The sequence below is a fragment of the Mirounga angustirostris genome, unplaced genomic scaffold (assembly GCF_029215605.1).
Source record: "Mirounga angustirostris isolate CCGP_5_RB_7025 unplaced genomic scaffold, mMirAng1.0.hap1 SCAF_15, whole genome shotgun sequence".
Lineage (NCBI taxonomy): Eukaryota > Metazoa > Chordata > Mammalia > Carnivora > Phocidae > Mirounga > Mirounga angustirostris.
The window spans coordinates 14097223-14111513 of NW_026991723.1; the positions used below are offsets into that span (position 1 = coordinate 14097223).

At 49.7% G+C, this 14291-nt stretch overlaps 1 protein-coding gene across 7 annotated transcripts in view; it reads right to left on the bottom strand.

Annotated features, from left to right (window-relative positions):
• The window catches only part of CEMIP2 (cell migration inducing hyaluronidase 2), an 83805-nt gene extending 74426 nt beyond the window's left edge, over window positions 1-9379 (bottom strand). For 5 of the 7 annotated variants that reach the window (XR_010407812.1, XM_064579757.1, XM_064579756.1 and 2 more), the window contains exon 1: window positions 7846-8485. The gene's annotated coding sequence lies outside the window, so the exon portion shown is untranslated. Of the gene's footprint in view, window positions 1-7015; window positions 7378-7845; window positions 8486-9285 lie in introns of those variants that run through there. The other 2 variants (XM_064579754.1, XM_064579755.1) reach the window with 2 other exon arrangements.
• Between the last annotated feature and the right edge of the window lie 4912 nt (window positions 9380-14291).

Here is a 14291-nt window from a genome sequence, read left to right on the forward strand (position 1 = left end):
AATTCACTTTTTGTTAAGCTCTACTGTTAAGCTCTTTGCCAGAAAACCATAGTCGGGAAATAATAAATCCCTGGAAAACAAAAATTAACTAAAAATACTAAGAGTTGGATTATGTTGAAAACAACGAAGCAACAAACGCTGAGTTTATGGGTCTGCAGTGAAGGAATTCAGATGAGCACATCAGCTTCAATTTCACTAAAGCGGATCTATCCTCGAAAATTATGTTGGAATCTCCTGTTAAATATGGATCCCTCTGAACAAAGAGTCCGTATTTATAATATCTAATGCCCAAAGTAAGCCAAGTGAACACTTTCCCATCTTAAAAGTTATATAGGCGACCTTTAAGAAATATTTTTAGTTCGTTCTTAGAGTCCTCTCATTTATGCAGGGTACAGGAGGCAGACGTCTGATTTTCCTGACACCAAACATACTCATTAATCCTGTCTTTTTCAAATCTGTTACGCGTCTCCATGAAAAGCAGTGCTTGACCCCACAGCCAAGATGGCTGACAGAGGGAAAAGGCTGAAGAACATTACCATGGGCAACAAAAGAGAAGCAAAAGGAAAAAGGCAACAGATCCACAGACCAACAGGGGAGAAAGGCTGACAAGGAAGAGTATCTAACACTCCTTACCAGGTCAAAAATAAATTTTAAGAAAGCAAAGTAGGTAGGCCCCTGGGTAGAAGGAAAGAACTAAAGGATAAACAAAACTGAAGGCAGAACAAGCTTCAACTTGGAAAACTGGAGAAAGGAGAGGGTGGGTCCTTTTACCTACCAGTCCTCTGCTCTTCACTCCTATTTCCTTCTCCCAATTATTATTCCTCAGCTTCCTTTTTCTCCTGCATGCTTTCTAGTAAAAAGCTGCCCTCTTTTCTCCCCTCCTTCCCAATGCTCCTTAGACCATCCCCCTTCGCCCTCGTTCCCCACAGGCTGGGAGGGCACAGGCCCCCAGCCTGCTGACGGTGACGGATGGCTGTCAGAGAGGTACACAATGGCGGATGGCAGCTGGCCTTCGAAAGAAAGAACCAAAGCCAACGTCTGACCTGAGGGAGGCTGATTTAATTAAGGTTACGGCAAAGGGCAGAGCCGCCTGTGGGCTGCATTCTCTGCCGAGCGCCAGGGACAAAGCCTGAAAATATTTCTCAAGAAGAAAGAGCCAAGAAAGTTATGTTGGTTAAAGTGTTGAAAGTAGGAAAAAAGAAGAGGCAACAGAGATTTGTTTGATAAAGAAGCAGAGATGGACCAAAAGTCCACAATCTCTTGAGATACAGACATCAAAATGCAAGAACAGTAGAAAACGGGTAACGAGGACGTTTGGACATGCCTTTCAAACTAGGAAATATTCCAGATGAATAATGAGATGCCCAGATTGAAGTGATCTGGGGCCACTCAATCCAGTATCAAAGCAAAATCTCTATCAATGGCAGGGTCAGGACAGGAATCCAAATGTACTATTTCTTTTACCTACAACACATAGCCTTTTTTTTTTTTTAAAGATTGTATTTATTTATTTGAGAGAGAGAAAGAGAGAGAGAGCACGTGAGAGGGGGGAGAGAAGAGGGAGAAGCAGACCCCCTGCTGAGCAGGGAGCCCGATGCGGGACTCGATCCCGGGACTCCAGGATCATGACCTGAGCCGAAGGCAGTCGCTTAACCAACTGAGCCACCCAGGCGCCCCAACACATAGCCTATTTTTAATACAATATTCACCCCTGGGAGTAAAGGCTTGCCCGACAGGGAACACATTTAGGCTTGAACATCTCTTATGAGACAAGGACTCTGCTAGATGATGGGGACCCAGTGGTGTACAAACAAATGTCTACCTTCCAGGAGCTCAGAGCTCAGTGTTGGGGGGGTCAGGAGAGGACCCAAGGAAACAAGTAAGTACAATGCATGTCAGGGCAAAGACACTAACTGGGCTGGTGGGTCTGAAGAGGTGATCGCCTGAGTTTATTAGATCTCTACAAATGGAATAATTTTTAAAAGCCCTGGCAAACTGACTTACCCAACTGCATGCCACCAGACCACTACGAATAGCTTCCTTTGCATGTATAAACTAAAATCTACCACAGAACCCAGCCACTACCATGACAACGTACTGTCCAACGATGACCAATATGGGAGGAAACAACAGAAGTCTCTTGTATTTTGTGGAAGGCTGCAGATGAGTCCCTGGCCAAAACAAAAACAGTGCCTGATCTCCTGCGGCGTCTGAAACCTAGGCCTACGGACGAGACCATATTATACCTCCTCCAGTCTCAAAGTTCATCAAAACTCAATGGTGCCAGAGAGTCAGCAGGGAAGACCAACGAATGAGCAATTACTCCGCACTAGAGGGTGCTTAGACTTTGCATAGCCGAGCAGAGACAGGTTCTGGCCAGCAGCAATGAGACCGGCAAACAGGGGCTGCATGATGGGCTCAAGGGCCTTAAGCACAAACAGGGAGCAAGAAGAAATACTTGAAGGTACTTGAAGGTTAAAGCCAAGCTCAGACCACATGGTAACTCAGCAGCTGGGGGGGGGGGGGGGGGGGGAGACACACCGACAGACAGTTATCCATGAGCTGACCATACATTGTGAAGCGTGACCATATGGAGAGGACAGGACAGGCAGTGTCTAAATCAGCACAAGCACTTGGGAAAGCAGCTATTAACATTCATCAAAAGACGTCATTAACTGTGCTGAAAAGCCGATTCATCTTCCATTTGGCCTTTTCAGCTCTATCCCCATACACAGCCCACTTGCTACCAAACTGCTAGCTTCTCAATATTACTAGCACTTCGCTTCTATCGGAGCATGTCCTAGGGTGGCTGGGGAATGGCTGTCATCAAGTACCCATTGCACAATTAAAGCCACATCTTTGGCATTAAGGAAAGAGAATTTTATAAATCCTCATACGAAGTGGATTTTAAGGGTACCACTGGCAGTAGTAAAAACCAAAATGACTCATTTTTCTCATTCCTTCTGAAACAGGAATCAGGCATTTGTCCTTGTGCTCAACTTAATCTTTCCACTGTCTAAAATGTTAATAATTAATTTTCCAACCTCACTGTATGCAAAAAAAAAAAAAATCATTCATTCTTCAGGGAAGCGAGTCACCATCAATAAGAACAGGAAATGGGCAGTATCCAAGTACGAGCCAGTAATTAGGCAGAAGCCCCCAAATCAGTAACAATTTCACTCTTCGGAGAGACTCCATAATTAGATATGACCAAGACATCTGGCTTGTGGTGGATACTCCTATGTTTTAAGATACTTATATCAAACTCAGAGTCAATGAGGAGAATTCTTTTCTCAGTGACTCAACATGGATCGTCTTAAATTGCAATCCTTTCAGGCAACAATGTTCCAATCACACTTCTATGCAGTGTTAAGACCATTTTAAAAACTATATTAAAGCTAAGACTGCTACAAGCTCTCTGAGGCAAACTTTTCATAATATAAAGTCTCCAAATGCTGTCAATTTTTTACTTATTGTCCAAACTAAAATAGAGTCCTGAAAAAATAAATATCAAAGGCTGATCACTTGTGCCCATGTAATGGAAATAAATGTCATGTTACAAATCTGGCTACAAGGTTAGACTAATAATAATAATTTCAAGGCAGATTTGCCTAATCGATCAAAGGACTGATTTGATGGGAGATAGCAATTCTGTGCTTTAAGTCATACACAGCGTCCCAGTCTGTGCCATTTTTTTTAAAGAGGCATTTTAATAAAGACCCTATGCTTCATTCATCTTGGTACTGCTCACAGCAACCAGCACAGAGCCTTGCACATCTTAGGAATGCAATAAAATATTTGCTGAACATAGTTCCTGACAACCAACATTAATGGCTTCCCAAAGCAAGTACAGGGAAAACAAAAGACCATGCCAACATATTTCTAACACACTTTTATCCTATGATTCACAACACAAATCGGAATAATGTTTCCAGGAACTTGCTTTTTAAAAAACGTGCACTTTTACAATATTTTACATTTGTGTACTATTTGTGAAAAATGCAAGTAAAGCTAACATTATTTTTACACTTAGTTCCCTATTTGCCAGAAATTTCTTACAAGTAACATCACCCCACTGCGTACATCATATCATGGGTAAATCCTCCCAAACAGAAAAGGTAGAGTGTCTGCTTTAAACTTGGGTGCAATGGGTTTCTAAGCCCAAATGCAAATTACTTCCCCATTAAAACATTAAAGTAACTAAATTGCTAACAAAACCAAACAGGAACAAATTAAGAGTATATTAGAGGGGGGAAAAAATGCTGACTGGAAATAAGGACAAAGGGGTTCTTGTCCCTGCTCAGCCATTAATTTACTATATGACCTTACCTAATTAGTTAGGCTCTCTGGGTCTCAACTTCCTCATTTTAATATTATTTTTAAAGCCCTTTCAAACTACATGCTAAGATTCACCATGTCCTGAAAAGTGATTTACATTCGTACTGCCCCCCTCCCCCCCAATCACATTGAACATGATAGTTTTAAATATGTGAGTATGGATTTCTATCAAAAGCAACTTATTAAAATGTCAGATGAGCTTAAGTCCACTTCAAGTGGAGAATAAGGCAAGTAGGTTAAAACAAATAGTGCTTCCAGATTCACGTTTCACCCAGACAGCAACTGTTCTTACTGGGGGAACAGGTTTTTCTTTAATAGCATCGTTGAAAATTCCAGCTCTTTACAAACGAAGTAAACTAGTCAGGGTCACTGTCAGGGTCTCAAAAATGCAGATGCATGGCTTCTCCTTCCTTTTCCCTTTTCCCTATTCATCTTGTTGGGAGAGAGAAAAGCAGAAGGGCTAGCTTGACTTGGGAGATTGGGGAGGGGCGGGGAGGGGAGGGAAGAACGTGGCAGTTACTATACAGACCGAGACAAGCCCCTCTCAATTGAGGTACTGTACGAGCCAGCCCATCCTTCTAATTAGTGCTCACAACCCAAATGCAATGAAAGGGTTTCCTGTGGCTGGGATGGGAAGATGCCTGGACACGTTGAGGAATGCTCTATGACAATAACCAACACAACCATCTGAAAAACTGCACTCAAGCTGCGATTCAGAACACCCTGGAAAGGGCACTTTATTATATGCACAGCGAATTAAATAAAAGTTAATCCTCAAAGAATTCAATAAAGTATTCTCAAACTAATTTTACAGATGAACAAACGTGAAGAAGTAGGGCATTTGGCCATCAGCAAACGGTTAACAAATGTCAGAGCCTCGTTTTAAACTCAGTTCTGACTTCGAGTACTCCAATCTTTACGTTTCAAAATGATACCACTGACACCACTGTCCAGCCCCTGTTATTTTTGTCTGATTTTGAAAACTTTATTTTTCACTAAATTGCTTCCTCATTACTGTCCCCCCCCGCCCCCCATTCCCACTCTGGTCCCCTTCTGGATTCTTAAAGCATTCTATGCATAATGCTCCAAACACTCATACACACTTCCTGGGCTTTCTCTAATTGTTCATTTCCTTTCCCCCCAGCCTAGACTCATTCCTTTCGACAGCAGAGACCAGCTCCTCTTCCCTTACAGACAGAAGCCACCACACAGATGATCTTGGCTCCCTGTGACTTCCAAGCCCGAACCACTCCATCCAACTCCCTCTCCCTACCGACAAGCACACAGTGAGCGTTCAGAGTGCTTCCCAAGTGCCTGACACACAGTAGGTGAATAATAATTGTTAGCTGAACGCATGGTTGGTGGGTGGGTGGATGATGCAAGATCCTATTTTATAGCACTTTACAAAGTACACCCTTACATCCCATATGCCATGGGAGTCTAAAACTGTACTTAATAATAAGCATTCCAATGTTCTCTTTCTGCACCGTGGCTCGTCCTATCATTCTCAAATTCAGGGCCCAGAGGTGCAGAGCTGGTAAGTTAGTGGTAGCCTTTCGACTTCAGAAATGGCCCAACGCTACTTTACTTTCTAGTCTGTCTTCCCGCCATTCCCAAGTAGCTTGGTAACAGGCTAAATTAGGTTCATTAGAACACGAAGGAGGTGTGGTCCCATTCTGGTTTCCTGTTGTGAAATCTGAGACTTCGGAAAATCTGCAGGTTACAGGTTAGATCAACAAAGGAGCCTGGACTCAAACAATTCACAGTGACCAAGAAAACCTAAACAAGCACAGGAGAAGAATGTACTGATCCGACCTCCCTGTCCACACATGCCTCGGCTTCGTTCACAGGCTGTTAAAGCAGAACAGGTAGGTGAGGACTCAAAATTCCCTTCTAACCTTAATTTTCTGAGCTTAATGGTTCATTCATCAGCTAAAGCAGCTAAAGCTTTCATCAGCTAAAGCAGCATCAGGTGGAATGAACTGAATTCATCAGCTAAAGCAGCATCAGGTGGAATGAACTGAAACCCAGAGGCAGACTTCTAGTTCCACCCCACACACTGACCCTGGAGTGCAGGTCCGCAGAAAGTCAGGGGAGTAACTTTAAGGTAAAGGACACAACACCAGAAGGTACTACCTAGTGTCTACTAAGCACCAGTGCCTACCGCACTTTCTTCTGCTTTGCCCAAAAATGCAAGCCCTGAAGAACCCTTTGAATAGCTAATCCAAGGTGCACAAACCAGAGCATGATGCCCAGACCAATTCTGAAAACAGCAAGTTTCCTTCAAGATTAATACCTCCTTTTTGCCCACCAAAGAACCCTAAGGCTAAATACCTGAAATGCATTTCTAACACAGAGCCCCTGCCAAGACGTATGTCTACGTCTGGCCGCCCCCATGGCGGAGGCCTCCCTCCGCTCAGGTGAAATCTCCCACCAGCCCACCGCCTCTAAATTCACATTCCGTCCGGGGAAGGGCTCCCGAAAACAACATCTGCACACCCTCAACACGTGCAATTATGCAACAGCGCATCACATTGTCACTCTGAGACCAGGAGAGTGGCCACAAGCCAGTGAGCGGCTCCCGAGTGGAATGAAAGTTCTTAAAATTATTAAGCACTCCATCTGTCACCCCGACTGTTGATGAAAGGGGAAGTATATCAAAGTCTGTTTTCCTAACCTTAGGCAGAGAATTTGAGTGAGTGGTTTCTGCTCCACAGCGAGGTCTGGTGACAATCCTCAGCAGAGAGCATCCAGGGACATCGGGACCCTGGTTTTATTGCAAAGGATACAGCAACTAGCATTAACTACTGAAGTCCTCACAGAGCAGGACCCCCTCCCTTGCCAAGACCTCCCAACTCTGCAGAGTAAAGCTGGGAGCGGGGTCCAGTGCTAAGGCTACCCCCAGGTGTAAAGAAAGCTGCGAGCGATTTTTAAGTCCCCCCTTACTTTTACTAACACAAAGCGGGGTAAGGGGTGAGGGGTCGGTTCACCAACCCAGGGGAATAGTAAAGAGACAAAGGTCACCCCCAAACGCGTCCCGTGCGCGCACGGAAGCCGAGACTCTGCAATGCACATTCCACCAACCTTTCACCGTGGTCGGCTTCCTGTGGGGTTTATCCCCCCCACCCCAACCCTCTCCGGAAAGTTTGAGGCTGTTCACACCGACTTTCAAAGGTCCATTGTTTCCTTCTCCGTAAACGTAATGAAAAGAGAGACGGAGAGAAAGAAATCAAGACGCGCTTCCCCAGACCCTTTCTTAAAGAGCGGAGAGGATTTACTCCGGGGGAGTCCGGTTCCTCCGGATCGAGAGGAGAGACCGGGAATCGCGGCGCGCGGGGGGAGGGCGGGAGAATGTTTGCCATTTCCGCAGAAATGCCTAAACGCCAGGCCGCCGGGAGCCGGGAGCCGGGAGCCGGGACGGTGCGCGGGGCCGCGGGCGGCGACCTCGCGGTGGCCCTGCGCGCAGCTGGGGAGGCGGGGCGGGGGGGGGAGCCCTCCGCGGCTTACCTTCCCCTCCCCCACTGAGCGTCGGCTACTCCAGGTGCCTACACCGCGGTCCAAAGAGACGGAGCCGAGCTCCTAGCGTCCCCGTGTCCGGATCTTCTCTCCATGGCCAGAGAGCCCCGGGAGCCCCGCGCCCGCCGCCGCCGCCGCCGCTGCTTTTATGCAACTGGCAGCCGCAGCCTCTCTCTGCCTGGAGGTGAAACGCTCTCCTCCCGGGAATGACGCGCACTTCCCTCCGCCTCCGCCTCCGCCTCCTCCAGCCCGAGCCTCGGGGGCAGGGGCCTCGGCTCGCTCGCTCCGCGAGCAGCCGCTCGGCTTCCTCCGCTCCTTCCCCTCCGGGAGGAAGGGAGCCTCGGCCCCGGCGGCGCGCGCCCCAGCGTCCCCGCCACGAAGGGAGGCGGCGGCGGCAGCGCGGGGCACAGCGGGGTCCCGGGAGTCGCGCTTGCCCCTGGTCGGCGGGCGCCGCGGCTCGCGAGGGTCGCGCTCAGCCTCCGCGGGCCGGACAAGCGGCCCCGCTCTGCTGGGCGGAGGGCTGCCGATTGGGCGGGCGGGCGGACGAGACGGAGGAGGCGGGGGCAGAGGAGGAGCCTGCGGCCGGAGGAGGCGGGGGCCGCGCTGGGCTCCTCCCGCCGCCCGGCTCCGCGGGAGCTCCGGACCCCTGCGCTCAGTGCCTCCCGCTGCGGCGCCGGGAACCGCGGCCCCGGCTGCGGCCCCAAACTCCTACCCGGCCAGTGTGAACCTGAGCCGGCGCCCCCGCACCTCGTGGCCGAGCCTGACAATGAGCCCCCATCACCCCCGGCCGAACCTGACCAGGAGCCCCCGTCACCCCCGGCCGAACCTGACCAGGAGCCCCCGTCACCCCCGGCCGAACCTGACCAGGAGCCCCCGTCACCCCCGGCCGAACCTGACCAGGAGCCCCCGTCACCCCCGGCCGAACCTGACCAGGAGCCCCCGTCACCCCCGGCCGAACCTGACCAGGAGCCCCCGTCACCCCCGGCCGAACCTGACCAGGAGCCCCCGTCACCCCCGGCCGAACCTGACCAGGAGCCCCCGTCACCCCCGGCCGAACCTGACCAGGAGCCCCCGTCACCCCCGGCCGAACCTGACCAGGAGCCCCCGTCACCCCCGGCCGAACCTGACCAGGATCACCCCCGGCCGAACCTGACCAGGAGCCCCCGTCACCCCCGGGGGAGCCAGCCCCCCATCCTGTCCTGGCTGAGCCTGACACTGCGCCCCCGTCACTCCACGGCTGAGCTGTACCCTGCACCCCCAGCGCCTCCCGGCGGAGCCTGACTGCGCCCCAACACCCCACGGCTGAGCTGGACACTGCGCCTTCATCGCTCCCGCCAGAGCCAGACTCTGAGCCGCATCATCCCCAAAGGGACTTCTGTAATTCCCGAAAGTGTTCGGAGAGTCCGGCCGGCGCACCACGGCCGCCCCCACCTGGCCAACCGCGGGCGCCGAGTTCTTAGCGCTTTCCCAAGAACCGGCCGGCTCTCTGGCTCGGGACAGCTCCTCCGGCCGCGCCCGGCCGCGCCGGCACCCGGCTCTCCGGCCAGAATAAATGCAACGACGCTTCCCCACGCCCCCTGCCCGCGTCACTCCCGAGTGGCTGCCCGCCCACCCCGGCGCCTACGGACGGGTCTCCGGACTCCGGCACCCGGGCTGCAGTAGCCCAGCCGCCACCACCCCGCCCCTCGCTGGAGCTGCTCCCGCCGAGGGCGCGGCCGGGCTTGATTAGTCAGACCCACGAGGTCCCCAGCTAGTGACAGCGGAAGGACTGCCAAGTCCAGGCGGTCGTCGTCCTCTGTTTAATTCGGAATCGGAAGTTGTCCCGAAGGGGCACTCTTTCAGTGAATACTGTACAGACAGGAGTGTTCCTTTTTCAGGGTTGCTCTTCCTCCCCTCCCCCCCCCACCCTTTTAATAAAACCTTAGTCATGTAACCATGACACACCCAGCAGGCGGGAAAGGGGATTCCCTATATCCACGAGTTTGGTGCAGGAGTTCGTAGAAATCAAAAAGTTGCCAAATCTTGGCTGATGATAAGCTTCCCCTGGGGAGCTTTGAAAAATTCAGATTCCCAAACTTCACACGACCTACTGAATCACAGATGCCTGGAATATGTAAGTTTGAGAAACGGTGCTACATCCTCGAATTAATTAAAACCTTGGAAAGATGCCTCCACAATAGCAACATCGTCCAGTGCTGAGACCTTAATGAAATTACCCAACTTTGGGAGCCCCCTGTCCCTCTAGGAGAGGGAGGAAGTTTCTTGAAATAAGGCAGTTGCAGGTGCCCCCGTGGCTCAGTTGGTTAAGCATCTGCCTTCAGCTAGGGTCCTGAGCTCAGGCTCCTGGGATCCAGCTCCATAAGGGGCTCCCTGCTCAGTGGGGAGTCTGCTCTTCCTTCTCCCTCTGCCCCTCCTACCTGCTCCTTCTCTCTCTCAAATAAGTAAAATCTTAAAAAAAAAAAGCAGGGGCACCTGGGTGGCACAGTCGGTTAAGCGTCTGCCTTCATTCAGCTCAGGTCACGATCCCAGGGTCCTCGGATAAGGATGGGCTCCTTGCTCGGAGGGGAGCCTGCTTCTCCCTCTGCCTGCCACTCTCCCTGCTAGTGCTCTCTCTCTCTCTCTCTGACAAAGAAAATCTTCCCCCCAAAATGCCCATTTTCTGAATCTTTATTAAGTGCCAGGCACTTTGCTTGGAGTTTGAATATGTTATCTAATTTAATCCTCCCAAAAATTGTTATTCCAACTGTAGACACGAGGACACTGGGACTCAGAAAAAGTCTAGCGAGCTGCATAGCAAGAGCCTATTGGAATCAAGTCTGCTAACCATTCAAACATTAAAAATAACAATTTAAAAAATCACAAACTATTTTAATGAAAGTTTTGGGTTTAAAGAGGTCTTACTTGCATAACCTATACCTATTGCCAAAATCAAAGGAAATGGACATGGATATCTGGGGATGCTGTGCCCAGGGGACGGGGTGGGCAGGCGGTGTAGGAGACTCCATACCTTCTGCTCAATATTGTTGTGAACCTAAAACTTCTCTAAATAAAGCCTACTGGGGGGCGCCTGGCCGGCTCAGTCAGTAGAGCATGCGACTCTTGACACCAGGCTTGTAAGTTCAAGCCCCACGTTGGGTGTAGGGATTACTTAAAAATAAAATCTTTAAAAAAATTTTTTTTAAATAAAAAAATAAAGTCTATCGACACAAAAGGGGGCACTGTGTCCTTGTATGGCTGACCTTTGAGAATTTTATAAATTTACGTTCTTGGGTATTTATCAGGAAACATAAAAAATCAAAGGTTCCTAAAATAAGGCAGACGGTTTTGAAACTACAGACGGTCACCAACTTCCGATGGTCTGACTTAATCGTTCAACTTTACGATGGTGCGAATGTGAAATGCATTCAGTAGAAACTATACTTCAGATTTCAAATTTGGATCTTTTCCTGGTCCAGCCAGAAGTGGTATGAGACTCTTTCATGATGCCAGGCAGAGACAGGGAGCCGAGGCCCCCTGTCAGCCCAGCGATCACGAGGGTCAACAACCAATACACTCACAACCATTCTGTACCCAGACAACCATTCTGTTTTTCACTTTCAGCACAGTACTCAATACATGACACGAGATATTCAACACTTCATTATAAAATGGGCTTTGTGTTAGATGATTTGGCCCAACTATAGGGTAATGTGGGTGTTCTGAGCACGTTTAAGCTGGGCTAGGCTAAGCGATGATGTTCGGTAGGTTAGGTGTACTAAATGCATTTTTGACTTAAGATATTTTCAACTGATCGTGGGTTTATCCAGATGTAACCCCATCATGAGCTGAGGAAGATCTGTATTGTGAACGGAAGTTACACTGGACACAAAATGAGAGGCCACGGACTTCTCTGGTCAATGGAATTGATGTTGTCACAGATCGGGTTCCCAGGGAAGCAGGCTCTGAGACAGAGTGGCAAGATGTTCATTAAAAAATGTCCATGAGGTCAACACCTTTGGAGGGAGGGACAGGAAGCAGGATGGGACAGAGGGAAAAGTTGAGCTGCCATGTGAACCCAGCAACGGGCTCAGCCAACCTCCGAATTATTGCCCCTAGATGCCAGAACTTTACATCGCCTCCTGAATTAGTCATTGGATGTCGTGCACCCTGGGAAGTGGCATGACCTTGGGCAAGGCGGCTCAGCAGCCCCAGGCAGACCAAGGCAGACCTGGAGAGGGCTGGCTATGGATAACCCTCAGAGATGGGCAGCCAGTCCTCCCTTGAAGCCAAATCTGGTAGCCTAGTACCAGTAGGTAGTCGCCTACTCCCTCACTGGTGTTCTGTCCTTTCCACATGAGGAGGGAAAGCCCGAGGATGAGTGAGATGCTCATGTGATGCCTCTTGTTTATTGTCCTGGTGGTGGTAGTGCTCACAGTTTTGGCTAAGAGTGGAGGCCCTTCAGTCATGTTGCCTGGGTTAGAACCACTCCATAGCTCCCTGCAGCACAACTTCGGACAAAGATGCCCAGCCTCTCTGTGCCTATGTCTTCATTTAAAAATGGGAATAGGGGCTGGGTACCTGGGTGGCTCAGTCAGTGAAGCGTCTGCCTTCGGCTCAGGTCATGATCTCAGGGTCCTGGGATTGAGCCCCGCATTGGGCTCCCTGCTCAGCTGGGAGTCTGCTTCTCCCTCTACTTCCCCCTCTTCTGCTCCCCCCACTTGCATGCTCACACTCTCTCTCAAATAAATAAAATCTTTATTTTTTTTAGACGATTATATTTACTTATTTGACAGAGACACAGCGAGAGAGGGAACACAAGCAGGGGGAGTGGGAGAGGGAGAAGCAGGCTTCCTGCTGAGCAGGGAGACGGATATGGGACTCGATCCCAGGACCCTGGGATCATGACCTGAGCTGAAGGCAGACGCTTAACGACTGAGCCACCCAGGCGCCCCTCAAATAAATAAAATATTTTTTAAAAAATGGGAATGGGGGCACCTGGCTGGCTCAATGAATAGAGCATGTGACTCTTGATGTCAGGGTTGTAAGTTCGAGCCCCACATTTGGCATAGAGCTTACTTTGAATGGATGAATGAATGAAAGAATGATAGTACCTAGACCATGCAGTTGTTATGAGGGTTAACTATCATAACACTATAAGGGGCTTAGCCAAACACCTCATAAGTGCTCAGCATACTGTGTCATCGGTGCCTCTGGCCCTCTCTTCTTTAGCCTTCCATGATTGGCTAAGTTAGAATCTTCTATCAGGTTACACTCACAATGACTTTTTTGGTGGGGATTGGAAACTGAGTAAGATCCAGGCTGGAGGTGAAGGCCATGAGAAACATACGATGAACATGATCTAAAGGAGGCTGGAACTTTCTTTTTAATGGTGAAAAACAACAGCTACACTCCAAACATGCCTTATTCTTTCAAGCTCTCTGGCTCTGTACGCATGCCCCTTTCCCCATCTTTCAGCAATGCCAGTTCTCCCAATCCGTACCCTGGCCGGCCCGTCCCTTACCACGCTTACCACTGTCCTCTTACCTCCTGAGAACTAGATCAAATGTGACCCTCTTTGTGAACATTCTGGGGTCCGTCAGGGCCTCCCCTCAACTCCAATGGCTCTGTATCCACATCGGTTACACCCAGGCCAGCACTGCGCCATGATGGTCAAGTACGTACCCCAGCCATCTCCATCCTACCCCTTTCCTTGCAGCTGGTGAACTGGACACCCGAAGAATCAGATTTAAGATGGAACCTCCTCGGGGCGCCTGGGTGGCTCAGTCGGTTAAGCATCTGCCTTTGGCTCAGGTCATGATCCCAGGGTCCTGGGATTAAGCCCCGCATCGGGCTCCCTGCTCGGCGGGAGGACTGCTTCTCCCTCTCCTGCTCCCCCTGCTTGTGTTCCTACTCTCGCTGTCTCTCTCTCTCTGTCAAATAAATAAATAAAACTTCGAATTTATTTATTTATTTACTAAAGTTTATTTATTTATTTTGTAATCTCTATGCCCAATGTGGGACTCGAACTCACCACCCTGAGATCAAGCTCACATGTTCTTCTGACTGAGCCAGTCAGGCGCCCCAAAGCCCATTCGTTTTTAAACCCTAAGGGTCTAGCACAGTGTTTCGAGAGTGACATTGCGTGCTGTGTGGACGGCAGAGGAATTCGCAGAGCCCTGCAAGACGGGGAGAGGATCAAACACCCGATCTGGAAAGAGCTTGTACACCTCCGCATTCAGCACTTTAGTGCCGCTGCTTGCTTTGTATGTCCCAGCTCCAAACCCTTTGAAGGCAGAACCTCCCTTGACTACCAGCCACTCTTCCCCTCTCTGCTTCCACCCCCACCCCGCCACCACCAGGCTATTAGAACTTAATCCCTACAAACAGTGTTTCATTCTATGAGGGTCTGAACAGATTGTTTTCAAATCTCGTTTTTCTGTTCATACTTGTTCCCAGCT